At 37.1% G+C, this 22,805-nt stretch overlaps 1 protein-coding gene across 5 annotated transcripts in view; it reads left to right on the top strand.

The window, feature by feature from the left end:
* The window catches only part of RBMS3 (RNA binding motif single stranded interacting protein 3), a 1,212,964-nt gene that overhangs the window by 19,555 nt on the left and 1,170,604 nt on the right, over positions 1–22,805 (top strand). For all 5 annotated transcript variants that reach the window (XM_050779422.1, XM_050779425.1, XM_050779423.1 and 2 more), the window contains one exon: positions 10,015–10,083. The gene's annotated coding sequence lies outside the window, so the exon portion shown is untranslated. Of the gene's footprint in view, positions 1–10,014; positions 10,084–22,805 lie in introns of those variants that run through there.

Raw genomic sequence — 22,805 nt, 5'->3', positions numbered from 1 at the left:
TTAAAAGAACTCTGACAATACCTGACACCACTACGTGTGTCTTACAAGTTTCCAAAACACTTGCTAGAAAATCTTCAATCCACGAATTCAGCCAGTGGAATCAACTTTGAGTTTTTGTTTTTTTGTTTATATTTTTTTGGAGACAGGTTCTCACTCTGTTACCCAGGCTGGAGGGAAAGTGGCACTGTCATGGCTCATGGCAGCCTCAGATTCCTGGGCTCAAGAAGTCCTGTTTCCTCAGCCTCCTGAGTAGCTGGAACTATAGGTGTGCACCACTGTGCCCAGCTAATATTAATTATTATTATTATTATTTTTTGGTAGAGATGGCGTCTTGCTGTGTTGCTCAAGGTGGTTTCAAACTCCTGGCCTCGAGTAATCCTCTCACCTTGGCCTCCCAAAGTGCTGGAATTATATGCATAAGCCACTGTGCCCATCCCAACTTGAAGTTTTAAATTCTAGATATGCTAATGTCTTGACGTTTTCTGGAGGTAGTGATCCAATATGATGATTTTTACATCACAAGTTCCAAAAGTAGTGATCCGTTCTCAAGTGGGAGTAGACCTAGGAAAATGTGGCAAGCAGTCACTCAATCGATCTTCCATAAACAAGTCGCAAATCAAACACTTTTTAAGTTTTCTGTCTTTGTAACTATCCTCTGTAAGAAAGTTAAGGTATTACTTAAAGTGTTCATTGATACTCCAAGTTCCAAACCAGTACTCTGAAGATTTAGGGTCAAATTTTTCAGACAGGCTGATATATACTACAAATTGGATAACTCATTTACTCAGGTGTGTTCTAAGGAAGACCAGATCCCTGGGGTGTTTAATAGGTATTCAATAAGTAAATAAGTTGAGATAAAGAGGGAAGAAGATAAGTAAATAGGTTCACTGGACAAATAGCATTGGGAAACTGGGTTTAACAGATTGATCCATGAATAGGTCTTTGAATCAGAAATTCTCAGTGCCTTTTATATGCTAAAATGTCCAGAAATTGCTCAAGAGAGCAGTGTCCTCTGTGTTAGCATTCCTGCTTTCCTCATACCCCAACATACTAGAGACAGATAAGAACACTATATAAACAGCAACCTGTGGGCCACATCTGACCCAAGAATGATTTTGCAAATAAAGTTTTATTGGAATGCAGCCACACTCATTTGTTTGCATATTGTTTATGGCTGCAAATTTGAATAATTGTCAGAGACCATATGGCTCCTAAAGCCTAAAATATTTACTCTAGGACCCCTTAAAGAGAAATTTTTCTGAGTCCTGAATTGGAACATTTAGAAAATGTAGTATTGCCTGAAACTGACCAAAGAGCCATATTTCAGTAATCCATTCTGTGGGTCCAATTTCTGTATAACGCAGTTTGGGAAACAGTGAGTCAGCTCAAGCTTTCCTTATGGATGCTGTGTATGCTTCACCTTCTCTTCTTAGCTTGAAAGCAGGAGTCCCTACACCACCCTGCTATGGAACTGGTAGAGGAGGATTTCTGATTCTCTGAGACATGGTCTGGCAGATCGAGCCCTGTAGCTAAAGTGAGTAGGTTCATTTTTGTAAGATGCAGCAAGATCAAGTTGAGTTAATAACAGGAAGCTTATTTATTTACTGAGCATCCTGTTCGCTCTTTTTAGTTTTGTGCAGAAAGGGAGCTGGAGGTTACCTTGTGCTCATGTCTTCGGGGACTTGTGGCTGGTTCTGTCTCCTTGAAGAAAGTGATTGCAAGTCATGTTAAATAACAATGTGAAAATTCAGGGAATTAATTTTTTACCAAAGACCTAAAGCGTGAAAAATCCTGAAACTCCTGTTTTCTATGTTTCAAAAGAATAATGTCTTTCTCTCCCCTAGGAATGATTCACTGGATGCTATATGCTTCTACAGACTTTTACTTGTATCATAGCTAAAGGTGAATAGTGTTTCTGCTAGTAAGGTGCATGAGTTATCTATTGCTGTAGATAACAAATTACCTTAAGAATTAGCAGCCTTAAGCAACATTATCTTACATAGTTTCTGAGTGTAGTTTGGGTAGGTGGCTCCAGCCCAGTGTCTCTTTAAAGCTACAGTCAAGCCATTAGCTAGTGCTACAGTCTCAGAAGGCTTGACGGGCTTTTAAGCTCATGCATGTGGTTGTTTATAGAAGGCTTCAATTCCTCACCATATGGGACTCCTCATAGGGGACCCACGTGGTAGCTTTTCCCAGAGTAAATGATTTAAGAGAGAGCATACCCAAGGTGAAAACCCTAGTCTCTTCTATCCTAGTCTAGGAAATGACATACTATCTTTTTTACTGTATTTTATTGTTCAAATAATATGGGAGGGGCCTACAGAGTGGTGTGACTACCAGAAAGCAAGGGTCATTGGAGGCCACCTTAGAGCCCGGCTCACACATTCTGGTTGTTTAAAGCAGTCTCTGTGATGAAACCTCTTAGCCTTTACCTCTTCCCTCCGGCCTAGGACACTGAAAGCCCAAGGCTAGAAAGTTGGGCCTAACGTCTTACATATGTCTAAAGTCAACCCTGCACATGTAAGACCATTGATAGCCCACAGGGCACCATTTTGTAAATGAGAAAAAGGTACCCTTCCCAAGATAATTTACTTCCACTGGTTGGACAATTGTTCTAATATGTCAATTTTATTACAGTAAGACAGTTTACATCTGCTGGAAGAGTGTTGTAATATACCAAAGTATATTTTTTTTTATGTTATGAATGACTCCCTCATGCAGTATACAACATGCACAGCCTGCGTATGCTATGGTCTTGGCATATGGATTCTAGCTAACTGTACATTTAAAATAGCTAAGTACAATGACTGCCACATCTTGACCACAGTCTTTCTAGAATCTCCTAAATGGGCTTAATCTCTCACAGTGCACCCATAACACTTAAGAATTAGAGCAATTATATGCTCTTAGTAATTACATATTCTTCCTTATAGTAGAGTTATGTATGTATTAACCTCCCTCACTTAACTGTAACCTCTTTGAGGGTAAGAGCTGAGTCTCTTCATTATTTCATTCATCTCATATATACTGAGACACTGATACTGGTAAAAGTGATGGTTAAAAAAAGAGTAACCCTTGTCTCCTGGTACTTAGAGTCTCATGTAGGGCATGAACAATGTCAAATAAAACAAATATGCAAACAAGATCATTTCTAACAGTGATAGGTTCTGTGAAAAAAATATGATAGGGTAATGGGATAAAGACTGATGACATTAGGCTTACTTGTTCTTTGGGGCAGAGTGGGAAGAGGAAGAGGAGGAGGAGGTAAAAACCTCTCAGAGGAGAATCCCAGCATCCTTGTAACCCCTGTAGCTAACAGAGTACCTTGCAGATACTAGATATGGAACAAAATTGTTGTAAAGTTAAAGTGAAGTGGGGTTCAAAGAACAAGCAAATAAAAACTCTGCAAGGAACATTTGGATTTCAGTAAATATGTGCCATATTTTAACTCCTAGAGGAAGATGGAGTCTCTATTATTCCACATCTGCTTTTTATAAGCAAAGCACAAAGGCTTTCTTAGGTCTCCTTAAATAAGACTCATTTATTTCTTCTCTCTCACTGGAAAATAAATAAAACCAAGAGGCAAAGCCTACTGAATATAGTTACTAAATCAATCTTTACTGGTCAATTGTATTGAGATTTTCTCCCTTTTATATTTGGGCTGAGGCTAGCTTAGATTTATTTTATTTTGCATTTTGTATTGGAATGAGGCACAATAAGTAACTTGTCCAACTTTAGATTTCAGAAGGAGGAACATGGAGATTTCGGAGGCGGTCCAGAGGAGGGCAGTGAAATGGCTAAAAGGCTGGAAACTAGGGCTCACTGAGAAAGGTTAAATAAAACGGATTGATTTAATTATGAAAAAAATGCCAAAGGATGCTTGGCATTAAAAAGAGATAAAGAATATGTGAGCTGCTTGTCAAAGCTTTAATGATCTGGGGCTTTATTAAAACTAGAAAGATTTAGGTCAGCTTTTATGTAGCATTTCTTTCCCAATTGTTGGAAGAGTCTCCATAGTGTTAAGAATGTGATGGAACTCCTTGGCTGAGTGAAATGAATCTAGAGTTCTTGCGTTTCATAACTGAGCTCAATAATTTATTATTAAAATGAGGGAAATTGGTTCATAATTATGTTTATAAAGGATGGGGAGGGTAGAGAACGTTTATTATGTATCTCCTGGACACTAACTGCATAGATTCTCAATAAATGCTGAAGATTTATTGGTATAGCAACACATGTTGGAATATTTGTTCCAGAATATCACAGCTATAATGAGGAAATCGTGCCATTCTTTTAATAGCAAAGTTGATAAAGTCCAGAACTTCGTTCCACCTTCTTTTTCTTTATCAGTTTCCTTTTTCTGAGTTTGCTTGGTATGAGTACTTGTGGTTTGTGTAGCTACTTATTATTTAGGTGAACATGGGTAGAGTCTTCCTACTTATTGTTAACAAAGTCTCTTACCCTGGAAGAATAATTTTTAAGTCAGCTATCCATATCTTGCTTATCAAAAATGTCACTGCTGTCTAGGTCATTTGCTCTTTTGGTCTCGTTTCTTGCATGATTCACTTCATTGGAGTTGGAGATATGTTTTTCCAGCTGAAATTAAAATCCCCAAACTTATGTCTGCCATCCAGAGTTCAGTTTGCCTGAGCAAACCATGTTGGATCCTGGATCATATTTGTCAATGACTTTTTATGCTAAGATGTTAAATGCAGATGTTCAATTGGCACCTTTCAACACTATTTATTGGTTTTTCATTTTTCTTCAAATATGCTTAAGGCTTAATGCAGTAATACCAGGAAAAACTCCAGTTACTGAAAAATGTACCTGTTCCTAAGGTTCCTTATCTTATGGTGATTGGCAACTAGATTTGGGAGAGGCTGGCCAAGCAAAGGACAGTTGTGGGATGGAGTACAGCGGCTGCCTGGTTGGTTGGCAGTCTCCCTGCAGCAGCTGGCATTGTTCCTCAACTCTAAATTGCTATTGAATTTGATCTGTGTTCCAGGCTTCTGCACAACACTTCCTCTTCTTCCTTTGTTTAACAGAACACCCTGTTAAAAAGGATCTTCCTAATAGCACTCTCTGCATGCTTTGTCACCAAAATGTTCTACACTGTCTTACTCCTGTATTCCTTCCTTTATGATATAAAGTACTTGGATTTCCATGAGTTTTACCAGCCCGAGGAAGGGAAAGAGAATATTCAAAGTAGGGTAAACATTTTAGTCTCAATATTTCTTTGATGTCTAGCTCCTGCTAGCTTTTGCAGATCATTTAGTTCTTTCAAAGTTATTCCACGGTATTCCTGAGACTTCTCATGCGGTACAACATGTGCCCATTAACCAACGCTGTCGACTTTAAAGTGGCGACTGTCATTTTCCTTATTTCTTACCCTAGCAACTTTAGCAAATGATATTTTCTAAGAAGCCATATTACAGAGCTCCCCATGCTAATATTTTGAAGTCTAGGCCAATGGTGCTACACTTACTAAGAAATTACAGAAGCTATGGGGGCTCTCCAGTTTCACCATTTTTAATGCATAGTTGCCCTCAAGAATACCATTTCCATCACCACTGTCCCTGTTGAAGCTGTCTCCTGTTGATATGTGCCAAAGGTAAATAGGGTTGTTTACTGAAGCTGTTAATTAATTAGTTTGATGTTCACTGGGAACTTACTAAATTCCAGGCACAGGCATGCCTGGTTACAGGAGTAAATAAGACCCAGCCCCAGCTGGCACTCCCACCCCTTACCATAGGTTTGTGAATGTGTACTCTAAAGAGGGAGCTGTATTTAGAAGGCAATTATAAGATAGTGTGATAAGAATTTTGATAAGGGGTAAGCACGGATGTGTTGGAAACAGATCTGAAGGGCAGCAGCCATTCTTGATATTAGGGGTTTTCCCAGGGAGGTGGTGCGGGCTGGGGTATCTAAAGTAAAGCCCTTACTCAACCATTTAATTGGGTTGTGGTTCAAGGTTCAATCTATATTAGTAGATTAAACATCAGATTCTTTTTTTCCCAAGTGACTTTCCACAATTTCCTGAAATACTTCTCTGGAGTTTGAGTGCCCAATGTATCTGCTTAGAGAAAATTGTTATCAATAATATCCTTGGGACCTTGTCCTTCAGTGAATACACGTGGCTGTAGAAGGATGTGTTGGGATTATTCTGGAATTTTTCCCTGCTCCTAAAATTTAGTGTGAATCAATTGAAGAGCCTCTTAAAAATGCAAATTGCTGGATCCTACTCCCAGAGATTTGTAAATTCCTGGGGTCAGATAATTTGCATTTTCAACCAGCATGAGTCATTATTCTGATCCGGGTACTGCCCTTTGATTAACCACTGGCTGCTAAGAACACTAGTAGGAGTAAAATTAGGATATGAACAATTGCTTAGCTAGTTTGTCAGGTAATTTTATTTTTGTCTAAGCTGACACCCAAACCACATATTATGCATATTATGGCTAGTTTTTTTGTTTGTTGGTTTTTCCAAAAACACATCACGGAAACCCAACCAGATATTATGATTTGTGATATGAGATTGATTTTTTAACAGTCACATCCATGAGAGACACCACACAATTCTGAACATTATGTCCTTAAATTTGTAATTAATGTTGATCAGTTATTTTGTTGTTAAACTACTGCCTTGTACATTTTTCCTTCGCACTAGAAAGGACATGAAGGGTGTGAATGACAGTAGATGCAATTACCATTATAAAGTTGATTATACTTGAGTCAATGCTGAAATGCAGTGTGACCTTTAGGAAAAAGTTACATGTGGGCATGGAACTATTGTGACACTTCTTAGGAGAGACACATGTGCATTTCATACTGAGTTATTATTGCAATCAAATCCACAAGTGCCCATTTTTTGCCCTTCCTGTTTCAAGATTACTTGATAACTTGGATCATATGCTGCAGGCCACACATCTCACTTTTCTTTAAAATATGTTTTGAATGTCAGCGCTTGTATCTTGACTTTGATTACCATAATTTTATCTTGATTTTTTTAAAAAGCCAAAGCTTTGTTTTTCTGACAGTGAAGGTAAAATTTATAGTTACAATTTCAAAAATTCATATTGTGGCTTTAAACAATGATGAGATATGTTCTCAAAGCATGATGCCTCAAAAATTAGTCTGATAGTGAATTCCAAAATCTTATGATTTAGGGAAACATAGAGAGTCTTCACTAAAGTCCAGATTATTGGGCTGGAAAACCAGTTGACAGTCTCTTTCTAAAAATTCAGGGAAGCTGGAGTCTGTTAAAATATGCAGTTAAGGGGCTATTTTGAATTATTAATATTGTCTAGTTAACTGAGGTTTAAGAGCACATTTCTTTGGTATTTTTAAAAACAATATTGAAAGGAATATAATCTTTCCATGGAAATTCAGTGTTACCACTATATTAGTAATCATTTAAACACTCTAAAAGTGTAGAATCATTAAATTGTACAGATTTGGGACTGGGTTAATTAGCCTGAGGACCATTTAATTTAACCTTATTTCACAATCAGTAATATCAGAGAAGGTACATGATCATTTAGTGGTAGAGTCTGATACATCTGAAGTTCATTCCTATTGTGTCTCACTAATGAAATATGGTTAAGTTGTTGGTTTAACTTCTAGCTACTACCTTGTTAGTTCTTCCTTTATCTGTATTAAAAACCACAATACTTTCTCACACTTTGTTCTGGGGTCCAATCTCATTAGCCTCAGTGGCGAAGGGAGGGATTGGGAAGGCCTGACAGTGAAACCCAGCCCTGCCGTCTCAGATGGGCAGATGCTAGAGGAAAGTTGAATCGAGCCGGCAGAACACAGCATTTAGCCACCATGCCAACCTCTCTGTGGCAGAGTTTCAAGAAAGCTGTCAGAATCAGCAAAGGCCAGCACAGAATTACATAGGAATCCTGAAAGGCAGATGGAACACAGTGATGGTGAATACAAGAATTGGCAGTACGGCATTGGTCTCTTGATCATTTTCCAAGCACACCAAGCGCTTTCACATCTTCATGCCTCTGTCATTCTGTTCTTTCTGCCTAAAGCACCCACAAGTTTCTGATGAATCAAATTCCTATAATTTGACTCCTAATTTGAATGAGAGAGGAGAGTATATCATTAAACTCTGCAAGTAACAGAAAATGTGATTATGGTCATTTACACAAGGAGGATTTAGGCAAAAGGAGCAGCCTGAAGCTTGGCTTCAGCTGGTCAACAAGAGTAGGGGCAGCCTGTCTGCTCTGCTCTTGGCTTTTTCCTCATGGTTACAGAATGATTGCTCTAGCTCTATGTGGCAAATCTGCATTTAGAGAGGGAGAAGAGTGATGGGATGGTACATGCCTTCTCCTTTCCCTTTCACCAAGAAAACAAAGAGTTTTCTAGAACTTCCCCCAGAAGCATTATGTCTCATTGGCCAGAGCTGTGCCATGTTACCATTTCTAGAGAGAAGTTATGCTGAGAAAGTGAGTAGTCAGCTTTCTGGTCTCTATGATGGAAGCAGACACCGAAAAATGGTGTCAAGAATGGTTTTGGATGAGCTTGTCTACATGAGCTTGTGGCATTTTACAAGCCCGCAGAGGGGGTAGCAATGACGTAGTCAGGTCTTTCCAAATATGCAGGATCTCTTTATAACAAAAATAACTGACTCTCAAATAACCTCATTTATTAACTTGCACATTTGTATACCAGTTTTGTTTCAAGTAGAAACTTACCATAGTGTGGCTTATTTTCTGCTTGTTGAATTAATTTTTTTTTTTTTTTTTTTTTTTGAGAGGGAGTCTCTCTCTGTTGCCCAGGCTGGAGTGCAGTGGCACGGTCTCGGCTCACTGCAACCTCTGCCTCCCGGGTTCAAGCAATTCTCCTGCCTCAGCCACCCAAGTAGCTGGGACTACAGGCATGTGCCACTATGCCCGACTGATTTTTTGTATTTTTAGTTGAGATGCGATTTCACCATGTTAGCCAGGATGGTCTCAATCTACTGACTTCGTGATCCACCTGTCTTGGCCTCCCAAAGTGAATTAATACTTTATATGTGCATAGATCTTTACAAAGTACTTCATATCTAATTATATTTGAGCCTCACAAAAATCCTATGATATAAAAATTATTATTCCGGCCGGGTACAGTGGCTCATGCCTGCAATCCCAGCACTTTGGGAGCCGAGGCGAGTGGATCATGAGGTCAGGAGATTCGAGACCATCCTGGCCAACATGGTGAAACCCCGCCTCCACTAAAATAAAACAACAACAAAGAACAGGCATGGTGGTGTGCACCTGTAGTCCCAGCAACTTGGGAAGCTGAGGCAGAGGAATCACTTGAACCCGAAAGGTGGAGGTTGCAGTGGGCCAAGATTGGAGATTGCACCACTGTACTCCAGCCTGGCAATAGAGCAAGACTCCATCGCAAAAATAATAATAAATAAATAAATAAATATTACTCCAGTGTCACAGAAGAAAAAACAGAGAAAGAGCTTGGGTGACTTGTACCACATCAAATAACTTATACAAACTGAGACTTAGATGCATGTATTTTGACTCTAGTATCCATATTACTATATTTGGCCGGGCGCGGTGGCTCACGCCTGTAATCCCAGCACTTTGGGAGGTCGAGGCGGGCGGATCACAAGGTCAGGAGATTGAGACCACGGTGAAACCCCGTCTCTACTAAAAATACAAAAAATTAGCCGGGCTCGGTGGCGGGCGCCTGTAGTCCCAGCTACTCAGGAGGCTGAGGCAGGAGAATGGCGTAAACCCAGGAGGCGGAGCTTGCAGTGAGCCGAGATCGCGCCACTGCACTCCAGCCTGGGCGACAGAGCCAGACTCCATCTCAAAAAAAAAAAAAAAAAATTACTATATTTGCTGAGGAGGATGTTTTAAAAGAAATAAAAGGGAAAGATTAAGTTCAGACAGAATTTAAGATGTGTTCATTTTTGGAACTGTAGACACTGCGTAAATAATTTGTTTAGAAAAACATAAAGTGTATTCCTCTTTTATGACAGCAGGAATTTTTTTTTCTCCTCAGAGAACTTCAGCCAACAAGTCTTCAGGTGCTCCTTCCTATAGCAGATGGTCCAGTTCACAGCCACATCAGGTAATAGGCTCTTTTTAAGAAACTTGACATGCTTGTTTTCCTTGCAGTGCGCTTGAACTCAATTCTTTCTTTTCTTTTCTCTTTTCTCTTCTTTTCTTTCTGTATTTCTGTCTTTCTCTCTCTCTCTTTCTCTCTTTCTTTCTTTTGCTGGGCAAGTATGGAAGCTTTTGGGCTCTTATCTATTCTCACCTCAAATGTGGCCTCTCTTGACAAAGGGCTGTGCAGTTCGTTCATCATCTGCGTCAAGTTTAAGGTCAGGGCTGTGTGAAGGTGATGGTGACAGGAAGGCGGGAGCTTGGAAGATGCTGAGTTTCCATGTTCAAAGCCCTCCACAGTGAAGAGCATAGATAAAATTAATCCAGCAAATATTGAAAGTTAAGTTTGCCTTGTTTTTCTTTGACAAAAATTTTCTCTTCCATTCCTTTTATTCCAGAAAGTTGTATAGGCACCCATGGGTATTTGCATGGAACTGTGTGGTACCTGGTGTGTCTCTGTGAGTTTATGTACCAATATATTAAGAAAAGACACTAATTTTATGAAGAATTACTTTTTTGCCTAGTTATTCAGGCTCATTAACAACCTCTACTCATGTCAATTAATACTGACTGTTAATTGCCTAAAGGTTAAGTTAAGCCAGCAGAGTGATGTCGTATTTGTGTAAAGAAAACAGATCTTTTCTGTTAGTGAGCATTTTCACAGGCGACAGACTGTGACCGGTGGTCTTCTGAGTGCTCTTCTGCTTTCTGAAGCCACATGATGAGAGAACACTAACTTTGGACTCTAAAAGCTGAGTAGGATATGCATTCAAATCACCTACTAGTTATGAGACAAAGAAGGAAACAACTCTCATTTGTCTTTTGGTTAGAATTATCTCTAACCAAGTGACTTTTCAGGTCACTTCAGCTTCTGCAGTAATTTTAAGAAGGCACATTATAAATAATTTATATTTACTCCCCACTCTTATTAACTTTTGTCAAAATTTAGCATTGGTGCTAACTTACTGCAATAGCAGCATGATGTAAGAACTCTTTCTGTATGCTCTTTTTCAACTTTTTCTCTTTTTGCAATTACAAATTGCCATTTGTCAATAAAACAATGGTAAAGAAAATTAATGAGAAGAACAAATTCTACCACTATGCAATATTTTATCTTAGTACCTATTTTAACATTGAATTGGTTGGTAAAAAGAAGAAGTTGACATGATGGCTTTGCCTCCATTGTCATCAGCTTTGTGTGGATGCTGTAGGTTCTGGTAACTTAAAAGCATGTATTGCTTGACGACTGTGAACTGAAAAAGCGGGTGGCACAAAAGAGGGGCAGTAGCCCCAGTAAACAGAAATTACTCTGACTATCTAGGTTTCATTTACTTCCTAGAGTGGACATAACCTGAAATTGCATAGTTGGTTATAAGTTGGTAGTATTTCTGATTTCTGTTCTCAGACTTTCTAGGGACTGAATTGAGCAAGTCACTACTCATCTCTGCACCACTCTGAAAAAGTCCTAGGAGATGTTTTAATTTAATCTTTACAATCTAAGAAAAGCGAGACCTAGAGAATATACTGTTCAAGATTATGTGAATTCAGTTGTTCTAGAATTCTATGTTCTTTTCTCAGAACTTATTTAATTTTACAAATCAAGAAGATCCTTTTGGGAACTTCCCAGTGAGATAATCTAATATTATCTTTTTGTGAATCTGTGCTGGTCCTGGAAAGCTCTTCACGTGATGCAATGAAATGAGAAAAGTGAAGACAGGGTAGTCCTTCATAAAATGAACTTACTTTTATAAAGGTATAAACATATTGGATGGTATTTGTGTCATTTTAAATATTCTAGGCAAATTAAAGTGTTGACCATTTTGTGTATATTTCCCAATGTTTTCTCTTTGAATACTTACGGGACTGTGAAATTCAAGAGTGGAATAGGTACTAAAAGTGGGTTTCCGTTTTACCCTCTCACATATTGGAAGAACTATGGTTATATTGGGGGACTTTGAACTTTTTCATTGTGGGGCATAACTGGGTGGGATTTTCAAATGGTACTCTGTCTGAAACTAATATTGGTGTCATCTTTTTGGTATTGAGGGTTCCCTTTTATTCTAAACAAAAGGAGTGGTACAGTTCTTTATATTCCTTTAGGTTCCTTGGCAATTGCCTATTGTGCTGGACCTTTGCTCTTTTGCTTGCAGATCCATTCAGTGCCCATCCCTTGACATCTACCTTCCTGGGCTCCCCTGCTAACTGACAGCCAAATAGGTTTTCCCAATGGGAGACCTTGGTGGGACTTAGGAAAGAGATAGGAAGAACAAAACCAGGATATTTATTTTCTTCTCTGTCTGCTTTTGGGTAGCATCTCTCTATGGTCTGGGTAGACCAGCTCCTGTGAGACAATTCTGTTTTCTAGCCTCTAGAGACAATCCCCTTTGACCCCTCAGCCCTAAGGGAGGTAGCAGCTTCCCTCACCTGTTGACATTTTAGCTCTCACAACACACTTGTAACTAGTTCCCTGTACTAAATGCCGTCTCTTGGACTGCCTGGTATGGTCTCTGTTTTTCTAACAGCTTTTCAGCTGTTCTCTGAATGGTACACCTACTGTTGTATATGCACTTCATTCTTTTGTTGTTGTAACAGTGGCGTTTGTTTTAGAAATGTGTGAATATTTACAGGATCACAGCCTTGCAGCTGCTGAAAACTCCGAGATTTGTTCTTCTGAGCTGGCCTGGTGGGTAGTAATCCTTTTACTCCTCTATTCCATGCAGAATAATTATTCTTCTTTGTTACTCATACTCTAATCCACCCCTTTTAAATTTGTGTTTATAAGAAGAACCTTTGTCTTTTGTGTTTGCAATAAATAAGCTTATTGGCTTCAGTCTTTGAAAATTACCTACACAAATTCTCAGCCTAAGGTTGAAAGCATAACTGCCAACTCAATCCCAGATTCCAGTTCCTATGTTCTCCTTTGACTTCTGGCATCTGCAGAACTTTTTTTTTTTTTTTAATTGAGTCATGGATTTTTTAAAAAAACATTTATAAGATTTTATTACAGAGATTTTTAGGTGTACAATAAAGTAAGTAAAATTGAGTAACAAGCTCTCGTGTATCCATCATCTATCTTGAGCAAACATTAATATATTGCCGTTCTTGCTTTTTGTTTTTTTTCTCTTATTAATATAGTTGTACATATATTGGGGGTACATGTGATATTTTGATACATGTATACAATGTATAATAAATCAGGATAATTAGGATAACCATCACCTCAAATATTTTTTCTTTGTGTTGGGAGCATTACAATTCTTTCTTCTAGCTATTTTGAAATGCACAATAAGTTATAATTTCCCTACTATACTATCAAATGCTAGAACTTATTCCTTATATCCAACTTCATTTTTATACCCATTAACCAACTTCTCTTCAATGTCCCCCTCCTTCTTTTCCTTCCCAGCTTCTGGTAACCACCATCCTACTCTGTACCTTCATGAGATTCACTTTTTTAGCTCCCACATGTGAGTCAGAACATGTGATATTGGTAGTTTCATGCCTGGCTTATTTCACTTAACATAATGATAACCAATTTTATCCATGTTGCTGAGTCATGGATTTATATTTACCAGAGTTCAAGTGGATCTTCCTCTATTTGTTTGTAGAGTACTCATTACTCATACAGTAATGAGTAATACAGTACTCATTACTGTATCTATGTTGTATCAACCTCAGATAGATACAACATAGATACAGTAATGAGTAAATCAGTACACAGGCAGATACTTGCCTATTTATAGAAGTGTGCTGGTATGAGAATTAATAAAATCACCATACTTTCATATTCATTATCATCATAGCTAACATTTATTGAACATTTACTATGTGATGTCTGCTAATTTCTTTGAATGTACTCTCTCATTTAATCTTCCCAATATCTCTGTGATAATTATGCAGTGTTTTACAGATGAGAGAACTGACTTAATTAGCTTGTCCAATGACACAGAATCAAATTACAGTGCCCTAATCTACTAATTGGTAGGCAGTATTACCTCTCTAAAGATTTTAGAGTAATTTAAGGCCATTGAAAACCATTTTAACCAATAGTTATGTTTTGAGCTAATCAGAACACAACATTTTTGTATTTCAAATACCATTTCTACTTTGAAATTATTTTCACATGATTTTCTTTGTTGAAAAAGCTTATATTTACTTGTACACTATTTATAAATAGATAACTTTCAAAATATAGACTTTACCATACTTATTAATAAATTTTATTTTAAAATGTACCTTTTTGTGTTTTATTTGAAATGATTGGAAAACGCATTTGTAAGAAAGTGTTATTTTTCCCCTTGTTTTGCATTTTGTCAGGAATGAATGCGTCTTGAAGTTTTATATGCTTACAAATATCTGTGCCAAATAATCATTAAGCACCACACTTTGAATAAAGAAAATCGACAAGTGAGCGTGGTGACTGGCTGAAAAATAAAGTGATAAATTGAAATTATGATAAGTTTTCTATACATATTGTTTACTTCTCTGTAGAAATATTTCTGACTTCCTATCTTCCCTCTCATATTCAGAAAATTTCTTATGAATATTAAATATTTTAGCTTACTATACTTTATAATTTAAAAGTTTTTTCTTTAGAAAAATGCCAATTGGCATCAATCCAAGCATTGTGTTCTTAAAGCCCTCAGTGTAAAGTTTTGGTCAATAATGATCAATCTATTGATGGATGACTCTTTAGCTCTTTAGAAAACTTTTGTTTAGAATAGTCTTTGATAGGTAAGAACCTTAAAATTTATCTCATTAAAATGGAAAACCAGTGATTTTTTTAAAGACTGTAATGTGTTAAAGAGTAGCAATTGACTCAAGAGAACTCAACTAGATATTCCAGTGTCATTATTTTCTAGTAGTAGATAGAATTGACAGAGTTCAAGGCTGATAGCAGAAGTTTTAGGCATTTAAAAGGATTAGTGTTAAACTAGGGAAAAAGAGAGGATTCTATTGTTTTTGTACAGTAAGAGAAAGGGGAATGTGGCCTGCTGATAAAAGACTACAGTGAATATTTTTCCTGGATTTTCTTGTATATGATTTTTATACCTGTGTATCTTGTACTCACTGTGGAGTAGAAGCTCATGAAGTTATTTGATGAATGAATGAGTGAATTATATGAAATAACAGTGGGAATAGCAGGCGGAAAGGGGAACCTCAAATCACTATTTGTTTATTTTTCTTTCCTCAAATCATTAGTTTCCATTTTCTCCATAACCAAGGCTCACATGAAAGTTGATAAATATGAACTGATTAAGGAGAAATCACTATCATCACTTCAAGCATTGCTGTGGGAAAAGTAGAGGCTACCAGAGACCAGTGTAGTTTATACTCTCAATCACTGGTCAGTCATGATATTCGGCATTTATGATATCCATGTTACGCATTTGAGATTCATGTGGTGGCCATGAGATTTCAATGATGAAACATTAATATTGCGATCATGCACGTATGATTGCTTGATGCTGTGGTATCCATAGAGATTAATGTGAACTTCCAGTTTATTCTGGTTCAGGATTCTGAGCAAAATTGACCACTTTCATCTGTGAGTGAGTTTGCTGATCTGTATGTTTGCAATTTAAGTATATAGAAAAAATTTGTTTATGTCTATGTCTATATCTGTATCTGTACCTATATCTTTATAATACCCACCAGTCAGAGAGCATCAGGAACATACATATGTTGAACCAAGTTTAGGATTATTACTTCCTGCTATGGTCTGAATGTGCTCTTCCTAATCTATATGTTGAAACTTAATCCTCAATGTGATAGTATTAGGAGATAGGGCCTTTGGGAGGTAAGTAAATCATGAGGGCAGAGCCCTCATGGGTAAGATTAGAACCCTTATAAAAGGGCTTGAGGGCATGGTTTGTCCCCTTCCATTCCTTCCATCATGTGAGGACATGGTGTTCATCCCCTCTGGAGTACACAGCAACAAGGCACCATCTTGAAAGCAGACATTGGGCCTTAGCGATTGTGGTCTTCCAGCTTCCAAAACTATGAGAAAATAAATTTCTGCTCTTTATAAATTACCACCTCTCGGGTATTTTGTTGTTACAGCACAAATGAATTTAGACAGAAACTGGTAGCAAGAAGTGGGGTATCTCTATAACAAATGCCTGAAAGGACACTTTCTTTATTTCCTGCTGTTGCTGGAGTAAAGGAGACAGCACACCATGGAAATCATGGGCGTCTGAATAGGAGGGTGCTGTTGGGAGGGGCTTGTTATGGGATTTGGGCCTGGGTTAGGTGATTTTGGTCAGATTTGAGGCAGCAGTTTTTTTTTTGTTTGTTTTTGTTTTTGTTTTTGTTTTCTGAATTGAGTGCTGTTAGGAAGTGGGGATAATTCTATGATTATTTTTCTTTTTAAAAAAATTTCAATAGTTTTTGTGGTATAAGTGGTTCGTGGTTATGTGAATGACTTGTAATAGGGGTGAAGTCTGAGATTTTTGCACACTCATCACGTGAGTAGTGTACCTTGTGCCCAATATGTAGTTTTATATCCCTCATTCCCTCCTGCCCTCTCTCTGAGTCTCCAGTTGTCCATTATACCACTTTATATGCCTTTGCATACCCATACCTTAGCTCAGACTTACATGATTATCTTAACAGTTTTATCCAGAAGGGAAGAGAAATGGAGCCAGGCTAAAGATGTAAGTGGTAAGGAAGCAATAGTCACTAGTGTTAACCTGGGTGAGGATAATATTTGATCAGTTTTGTAATTTGGACAGTGATCTTTTTTTCTATCTGCTTAGCCATAATGAGGGAGTAGTCTCATTTTTGTTTTGTTCAGTTACAAGTATGAAGTAACCTCTTCAAATCTGATGTCAATGTTCTGTGAAATACTTTTGTTAAGGAACTAGCTCCAAGCCCTCTACTTTAGACAGCTATTTTATATACATATACTTGATTTATATAATTGTATATAAAAAAGGGAAGGCCCACAGTGCCCTACCTGATACTTGCATTCATGTATTTGAGAGTCTGACCAGAATAACAAAATGACAATTTATTTTTTAAGTTTTAATTTTTGTGGATACCTAGTAGGTGCATATATTTATGGGATACATGAGATATTTTGATACAGGCGTACAATGCAAAATAATCACATCAGAGTAAATGAGGTATCCATTTCTTCTGGCATTTATCCTTTGTTATCAACAGTCCAATCATACTCTTCATTGTTTTTAAATGTATAATAAATTATTAACTGTAGTCACCCTGTTGTGCTCTCAAATACTAAATCTTATTTATTCTATCTGACTACATTTTTGTATCCATTAACCACTCCCAATTCCCTTCTCCCATACTAGCCTTCCCAGCTTCAGGTAACCATTGTTCTCTATATCCATGAGCTCAATTTTTTTCATTTTTTGTAGCTCCCACAAATGAGAATATATAAAGTTGTTCTTTTTATGCCTGGCTGGTTTCACTTAACATAATGACCTCCAGTTGCATCAACGTTGTTGCAAATGACTGGATCTCATTCCTATTTATGGCTGAATAGATCACCATTGTGTAATGTGCCACATTTTCTTTATCCATTCATCTGTTGATGGACACTTAGGTTGCTTCCAGGTCTTGACTATTGTGTATAGTGCTGCAATGAATGTAGGAATGCAGATATTTCTTCGATATACTAATTTCCTTTCTTTTGGGTATATACCTAGCACTGAAATTCCTGGATCATATGGTAGTTCTATTTTTAGTTTTATAAGGAACCTCCAAACTGTTCTCCATAGTGGTTGTACTCATTTACATTCCCACCAACAGTAGATGAGGGTTCCCTTTTCTCCACACCCTCACCAACATTTGTTATTGTCTGTTTTTTGGATAAAATCCATTTTAACTGGGGTATGATGATTTTATTGTAGTTTTGATTTGCAGGTCTGTGATGATCAGTGACACCAAGCACCTTTTCATATGCCCATTTGCAATTTGTATGTCTTCTTTTGAGAAATATCTATTCAGGTATTTTGGCAATTTTTACTTGGATTATTGTATTTTTTCCTATAGAGATGTTTGAGCTGCTTATATATTCTGGTTATTAATACCTTGTCAGATGGATGGTTTGCACATATTTTTCCTTATTCTATGGCTTGTTGCTTTACTTTGTTGTTGCTTTTGCTATGCAAAAGCTTTTTTAACTTGATGTCCCATTTGTCATTTTTTTGTTTTTTTTTTTTTTTTTGGTTGTCTACTCTTGTGTAGTATTACTCAAGAAGCTTTTGCACAGTCCAATGTCCTGGAGAGTTTCTCCAATGTTTTCTTTTAGTAGTTACATAGTTTGAAATTTTAGATTTAAGTCTTTAATCCATATTGATTTGGTTTTCATATATGGTAAAAGATAGAGGTCATGGCCGGGCGCGATGGCTCAAGCCTGTAATCCCAGCACTTTGGGAGGCCGAGGCGGGCGGATCATGAGGTCAGGAGATCGAGACCATCCTGGCTGACACGGTGAAACCCCTTCTCTACTAAAAAATACAAAAAAAAATAGGTGGCGGGCGCCTGTAGTTACTGGGGAGGCTGAGGCAGGAGGAATTGCGTGAACCCGGGAGGCGGAGCCTGCAGTGAGCTGAGATCCGGCCACTGCACTCCAGCCTGGGCGGCAGAGCGAGACTCCGTCTCAAAAAAAAAAAAAAAAAAAAAAAAAAGATAGAGGTCATTTACTGGATTTGCTTATTAGTTCTAATAGTTTTTTTGGTGGAGGTTTTAGGTTATTCCACATGTAAGAGCCAATCATCTGCAAATAAGGATAATATGACTTTGTTTTTTCTAATTGGAATGGCCTTTATTTCTCTTTTGTCTGATTGCTTTAGCTAAAACTTGCAGTTGAATAACAGTGGTGAAAGTGGGCATCCTTGTCTTATTCTGGAGAGGCTTTTTTTTTTTTTTTTTTTTTTTTTTGGTCTTAGAGGAAAGGCTTTCAGTTTTTCCCCATTCAGTATGATACTAGATTTGTGAGGCTTTCATTGTATTGTGGTATAGTGCTTCCACACCCAGTTTTTTGAGGGTTTTTTTTTTTTTTATCATGAAGAGATGTTGAATTTTATCAAATACTTTCTCAACATCAATTGAAATGATCATATGATTTTCATCATTCTGTTGATATGATGTATCACATTCCTTGATTTGTGCATGTTGAATCATCTTTGCATCCCAGGAATAAATCCTACTTGGTCGTGATGAATGTTCTTTTTAATGTATTGTTGAGTTTTGTTTGCTAGCATTTTGTTGAGGATTTTTGCATCAATATTCAACAGGAATATTGGTTTGTATTTTTCTCTTTTTGATGTGTCTTTGGTTTCGGTGTCATGGTAATTCTAGCCTTGCAGAATGAGTTTGAAAGTATTCCATCCTCCTCTACTTTTCAGAAGGTTTGAGTAGAATTGGCATCAGCTCTTCTTTAAATGTTTGCTAAAATTCAGCAGTGAAGCCATTGGGTCCATGGCTTTTCTTTGCTGGGAGACTTTTGATTACAACCTTGATCTCATTATTGTTATTGGTCTCATCAGGTTTTGGATTCCTTTGTGGTTCAATCTTGGTAGGTTGTATGTGTCTAGAAATTTATCAGTTTCTCCTAGGTTTTCCAATGTATTGGCATATAGTGGCTCATGGTAGCCTCTAATGATCCTTTGAATTTCTGTAGTGGTACAGAAATTTCTGTAGTGAGGTGGTAATGTCTCTCTCTCTCTCTCTCTCTTTTTTTTTTTTTTTTTTTTAGATGGGGTCTTGCTCTGTCACCCAGGCTGGAGTGCAATGATGCGATCTCAGCTCACTGCAACCTCCACCTCCTGGGTTCAAATGATTCTCCTGCCTCAGCCTCCCAAGTAGCTGAGATTACAGGCATCTGCCACCAGGCCTGGCTAATTTTTGTATTTTTTTTGTAGAGACGGAGTTTCACCATGTTGGTCAGGCCAGTCTCGAACTCCTGACCTCAAGTGATCCACCCACCTCACCCTCCCATAGTGCTGGGATTACAGGTGTGAGCCACTGCACCCAGCAGTGATGCCTCTTTTAAATCTCTGATTTTATTTATTTGGGTCTTCTGTCTTTGTTTCTTAGTCTGGCTAAAGCTTGGTTGCTTTTGTTTATCCTTTCCAAAAACAAACATTTTGTTGATATTTTGTATTTTTCATTTCAAATTCATTTATTTCTACTCTGATCTTTATTTTTTTCTTCTACTAAATTGGGGTTTGGTTTGCTCTTGCTTTTCTAACTCTTTAAGATGCATCATTAGGATGTCTATTTGAATTTTTTTCTACTTTTTGATTTAGGCACTTATTGCCATAAGCTTATTCCTCCTACTACTACTTTACTATATTCTATAGGTTTTGGTATCTTGTCTTTCCATTATCATTTGTTTTAAGACATTTTTTTCAATTTCCTTTTCAGTTTCTTCATTGACCCACTGGCCATTCAGGATATATTTTTTAATTTCCATGTGTTTGTATAATTTCCAAAATTCCTCCTATTATTGATTACTCATTCCATTGTGGTCAGCGAAGATACTTGACATACTTTCAATTTTTTTGAATGTTTCCTTGTGGTCTAACATATGTTCTGTCCTTGAGGATGATTCATGTGCTGAGAAAAAGGATGTGTATTTTGCAGCCATTGTATGAAATGTTCTGTAAATACCTATTATTAAAGTAGGTTCATTTGGTCTATAGTGAAAATTAAGTTCAATATTTCTTTGTTGACATTTAACAAAGGATAGTCTAGATTATTTGACTAATACTGAAAGTGGGGTGTTGAAGTCTCCAGCTATTATTGTATTGAGGTCTATCTCTCTTTAGCTGTAATAATATTTGCTTTATATATCTGGGTGCTCTGGTGTTGGGTGCATATATACTTGTAATTGTTATATCCTCTTGCTGAATTGACTTTATCATGGTATCATGACCTTTTTTGTCTCTTTTTGTAGTTTTTGTCTTGAAATCTATTTTGTTTGGTATACATATAGCTACTCCCGATCATTTTTGGTTTTCATTGGCATGGACTATCTTTTTTTATCCCTTTATTTTGTGTCTATGTGAGTCTTTACAGTTGAAGTATGTCTCTTGTAGGCAATGGATCATTGGGTCTTGTATTTTTATCCATCCAGCCAGTCTGTGTCTTTTGATTGGAGAGTTTAGTCCATTTACATTCAATGTTATTATTGATAAGTAAGGACTTACTTCTTCTGTCATTTTGTTTTGTTTTACAGTCGTGTCTTCCTTTCTTCCTTCCTTCCTTTCTTCCTTTCTTCCTTCCTTTCTTCCTTTCAGTGAAGGTGATTTATTCAGGTGGTATGTTTTAATTTTGTGCTTTTTATTTTTTGTGTGTTTTTTGATTTGAGTTTACCATGAGGCTTGCAAGTATTTTATAACCTATTATTTTAAACTGATGACAACTTAACACTGCCTGTATAAACAAATAAACAAGGAAAAAATTAATAACTCTAACTTTATCCCCTTTTTAACTTTTTGTTATTTTTGTTTACACCTTATTTTACTGTCTTGGATAATTGTTATAGATACTTTTTTGATATTTTTTTTAGTCTTTCTACTCAATGTATGAGTAGTTTACACACCACAATCACATTGTTATAATATTCTGTACTTATTCTTACCATTGAGTTTTGCACCTTCAGATAATTTCTTATTTCTCATTAATATCATTTTCTTTGAGACTGAAGAACTCTCTCTAGCATTTTTTTTATAGGATTGGTCTGGTGTTGATGAAATCTCTCAGCTTTTTTCTGTCTGAGAAACTATTTCTTCTTCATGTTTGAAGGATATTTTCACTGGATATACTATCCTAGAATAAAAGTTTTTCTTCTTTAACACTTTAAATATGTCATGTCACTTCGTGCTGGTCTGCAAGGTTTCAACTGAGAAGTTTGCTGCCAAACATATTGGAGGTTCTTTATATGTTATTTGTTTATTTTCTCTTGCTGGTTTTTGGATCCTTTCTTTATCCTTGACCTTCGTGAGTTTGATTATTAAATGTCCTGAGGTGGTCTTTGGGTTAAATCTACTTAGTGTTCTATAACCTCCTTGTACTTGGATATTGGTGTCTTTGTTTACATGTGGGAAGTTCTCTGTTATTATCCCTTTGAATAAACTTTCTATCATGATCTTTCTCTCTACCTTCTCTTTAAGGCCAATAACTCTTAGGTTTGTCCTTTTGAGGCTGTGTTCCAGATTCTGTAGACATGCTTCCTTGTTTTTTTATTCTTTTGTTTTTTTCTCTCTGACTATGGATTTTCAAATAGCCTGTTTTCCAGTTCACTACTTTTTCTTCTTCTTGATCAATTCTGTCATTACGAGACTCTGATGCATTATGCAGTATGTCAGTTGCATTTTGTAGCTCCAGAATTTCTGCTTGATTCTTGTTAATTATTTTAATTTCTTTGTTAAATTTATTTGATCAGGTTCTAAATTCCTTTCTGTGTTATCTTGGATTTTATTGAGCTACCTCAAAAGAACTATTTTGGATTCTCTGTCTGAAAGGTCACATATTTCTGTCACTTTGGGATTGGTCCCTGGTGCCTTACTTTGTTCATTTGGTGAAGTCATATTTTTCTCGATGGTCTTGATGCTTGTGGATATTCATGGGCACCTGGGTATTCGAGAATAAAGCATTTATTGCAGTTTTCACCGTCTAGGCTTGTTTGTACCCATCCATTTTGGGAAGGCT

The sequence above is a fragment of the Macaca thibetana genome, chromosome 2 (assembly GCF_024542745.1).
Source record: "Macaca thibetana thibetana isolate TM-01 chromosome 2, ASM2454274v1, whole genome shotgun sequence".
Lineage (NCBI taxonomy): Eukaryota > Metazoa > Chordata > Mammalia > Primates > Cercopithecidae > Macaca > Macaca thibetana.
Note: the sequence above shows the minus strand (reverse complement) of the source record. Positions and strands in the feature narration are given on the sequence as shown.